Consider the following 4,528-nt stretch of genomic DNA (forward strand, 5'->3'; position numbering starts at 1 on the left):
TTTTTTGTTATTCATATTATTTTGTAGTGACGATGAACACTAGCAATATAAATTATATGACAAAAATATATGAGTATACATTATATTCTATAATTTTTTATATTAATATTTACTATATTATTGTGGTAATACTAGAATATTATCGTAAATAAGTGAGTTCAGTTTCTTGTTATACACTTGTTCCATATAATAATAAATACTTCGTTATTTATACTTATTATAAATTACAACAAAGTTATCAATTTTGTATAATTTTCGTATTACCATTTATATATTTATCATTGCTATAGATTTTATTTTGAAAAATTTAATTCACATTTATTATAAGCAAGAAAATATAAAATGTATATAAAGTTATGTTTAATTTTTTTGTAATAATATCTTTAATTAAAATAATTATTGCTATAGCACTTATTTATTTTATGCATAATGTAAAACATTATATTTTTTAAATAATATTAATTTAATTAAAACCTTAATGTTATACTTCATAAATTGCATATTAATATATAAATAATTGTTGTTCTACATCCCATATTCTATATTTACTTTGTGTATTTTATTTTTACTTTATTGCGTAATTTAGCATTGTTGATGATTTATATTTTTATGGATTTTTATTTTGGGTGTATAATTTCTAGTTTTTGCAGTGTACATATTTATGTACATGTATATAATATGCATAGTTGATAGACACTTAAATTCTTATATTATATATGAATGTTCTAATTTTTATTGGTATTATGTATTTAATAATATGCATCTGATTTATTATTTGTAAATCAAGGGAAATAATTATTTAATTTGATTACCTGTCGCATTATATCATGATTGAAAACAATATAAGGTTGTTTTTATATATCTATTATTTTTTTGTTATTCATAGTTATTAATATTTTTATATGATTTTACTTTGTTATTAATTATGTAATATTAAAACAGTACAAATGGGAATATAATTCCAATACTGCATAATTATATCTATTGGAAATACTTATGGAAGGGGAAAATTTAGAGCTTCATTTTAAAAAGTTCTTCATTTTATAAAAACTCTTTTAATTTTAAATTAGAATATATAGCACACGATAAATAACATAAGTATATTAATACCTTGTATAAAATATATTAATTATGTTATTCTGCTTATTATAAATATTTTGAGAAAAATATATTCTATAATTAAANNTTTTTTTTTTTTTTTTGCATCATTTATCTTCAATTCTTTTGCTGTTTTTTCTAATTCTATAACAATATATAAAAAGAAATAATCTTTTCATAATAGTATTAAAATATTCTTTTTGTTCAAAATGCTTTAGGATTAATAATTTCCTACAGATTTATATGATGTTTTTATAGGAATTTTAATTATTCAAGGTAATAGTTACATTTATAACGGTGATTTTATTCATTTCATTTCTAATAATCTTTATATTTTTATCCTAATATGTTTTAATAGTATAAATTATAATTAAAAATATAGATGAAATGAAATCACAATTTTAAGTAATAATCTGCATATAAAACTTATTTTCATTGTGATAATGTAAAAAAAATACTTTATCTTTTGCTTGTTATTTAATAAACCCCCATTATCACATATAGGATATATAAAATTATAAAATTACTTAAATATATATATTTTAAAGGGATTATTTTTTGCAGTATTGACAAATGAGTATCTGCATATATCCATTTTTCGGAATGGGCTCCAAGACTTGAGAATACTAATAAAACCATGAAGAAAAGGAAGTTATAGAAATTTTTGTAGAACATAAATTTTTCCTCTTTTATATTATTCCTTAATTGGAGAATTTGATTTTTTATTCATAATTTCATTTATTTTGGGCTCTACATATATTCTGAGATATTTAATTTTAATATATTAAGGAGATTCATCAAAAATTATTTTAAAATTTATTAACTTATTTTAGGTTTCTTTATTTTCATTAAAAAAATAGTCGGGTAACGCAGTATTAAAAAGCTTAGAGTAAATCATAGAAAAGTTGGAAAATAAATTTTAATCTGTTTTTTTAGATATTATTACGCAAATAATATTATTTTCATACAGATGTAATGATTTCGTAGTTACAGGAGGATAATCACCGATATTCTCGTTTTTTAAGGAGTTCTATCTGATAACATAATGCGTAGGATTACCTTATTGGTTTTTATTGAATCCAGATATCATGCGAATTATTGTAATAAAATATACTTCTCTCTATATATACGTGAAATCGCAATTTTATTATTGACGAAACTTATAATATGTATCTATTGAGCAATGGCTTTTACATAACATATTGCATAACTATTTTGTTTACATATCTACAAAAAATTATCAAGAAATTATAAGTGTTTACTGAAATTGTGATATTTTCCTTGCCTTATGAAACTACATTGTAATTTATTATAGAAAATAAAAATAGATAACATTTCTAAAAACACAGTTATAAAAATAATATTAAAAAAAAATTAAAATAAATAAAACTTACTTTTAGAAAGGAGAATAACTCGTGTTTTCACAAATAAAATACTATTTTTTTTAAGTATATATGCGCAACATTTTTTTGCACGTTATTCTGATTTCACAACATTTTCTTTTAATATAAGATATTAACACTTTTGAATGGTGTTGGAGCCACTACTGGAGCTAATAGAATTTGCTATTTTGAAAATATTTATTAAAAACAAATGAAAATAATTTAACAAAGTATTATACATATAATATATTTATTCTTATAAGATTATCAAAACTTCAGAATAAAATGTTTTTTTTTATAAAATTTTTAGTACAACAAAAAAAGAGGTAAAATGTTGCAATTTTTCTTTGCAATAAATAATGGTCTTAGATAAATTACAGTAATTCCAGATAGGTTTAATATGATAAAAAACTATATATTTATACAATAATTCTTAATATATGTGCATATGTATGTTAATATATAAATAAATGAAATATAGTAAACATAATCATGCTTGGAATCATATTTAATATGCTTGTATGAATTATATTATTTAGCAAAGTATTTTATGGATGGTATATTGTGAAAATAATATAATTAACAATTTAAGAAGATCATATTTTTCGATAAATTTTTTTTTGAAGCATTATAACTTTCTAATTTTAATCACCTAATTGTTATATGAAAACCTGCACATTTGCACTTCACCAGTTTATGCCCTATAGAATATTAATAATTGATATAATTAAATGATAAATATAGAAAAATATTCATATATATGATAAAATGTTACCTAATTCATTTAATTGTTTACATATTTATTAAAAGTATAATTTGTATAATTTTATTTCCTTAAATAACTATATCACTCTTTTTTAACGTTTTTGCAAAGTGATCAAATTTGATATATACATTTTTACCACTGACACCACATAGTGTCATATATTTGATAAAATTATATTTACTGAACTATAATATACGAAAATATATGAATATAGGTAAAACAATATAATAAATGAAAAATTACTTGATTACATATATTGATTAATGTATACACTAAAAAAGGTTCTTTTAATGTTATTATAAAAATTATAAAGTTTATAATTTAAGCGTTACTAGATGTTCAATGTAATAATAATAACACTTTATATATAAGTAAATTATCAAAAATTAGGAAACATTAGTAATTTTGATATTATATGCATATATATGTGGCATTAATTATTTTTGGTATATGTATATAAATGATTTTATTATGAACTCTTATTAAAATGGAAAATATATTTTATCGTATGCATACGATTTATTTATATTATATTTTTTTAATTATTCTGAAACATATATAACAATATTTTAAAATAATTAAAATAAGATTTACCTTTGTAAATATCTTCTACGTTCATACAATGGAAGTATTGATTTTTGTTTGAAAAATTACACTGGTAATACTACTTAGATCAATATTATACTATATTTACTTCTTAAAGAAAGAATTATTAACAATTATTTTCTAAATTTCATATTATATAGTTAAAAAGCAAAACAAATAATATATTATTTATTATTAAAGTAGCGTTCTCGTTTTTGAGGAGGTGTTATATATATTATTATTTATAAAACTGATATCGATTGTAGTTAAAACGAAACATTTTTTATTATATGGATTCACATATATTATTAATAATTCGTTGAAGCAATAAAATTTTACGTTACATTAGTATACAAGGGAATTTACATTTTTTCAATTATTGACAATACTAATAAAAATTGTAAGAAACAAAATATATTGGCATGCATTATATGAAAAATAATTGACACACACCTACAAATATAATTAAGGAAAATTACATTTGATAAATTACATATTCTGTCAACGTATGTATCATGAAAAGATTTTTATTACATCACGTATATATCAACATAAACTTTTTATAAAATAATTGTTACATGTTAACGAAAAAAAAGCACACTAAAATTATCATGCAAATGAAATTTACCTTAAAAGGAAATTGTCATCTGGAATTATAAAGTGTTAATGGACAAGTGGTGTACATTTCATTTGTAAC

The sequence above is a fragment of the Plasmodium gonderi genome (genome assembly GCF_002157705.1).
Source record: "Plasmodium gonderi DNA, contig: Pgo-contig_186, whole genome shotgun sequence".
NCBI classification, from domain to species: Eukaryota; Apicomplexa; class Aconoidasida; order Haemosporida; family Plasmodiidae; genus Plasmodium; species Plasmodium gonderi.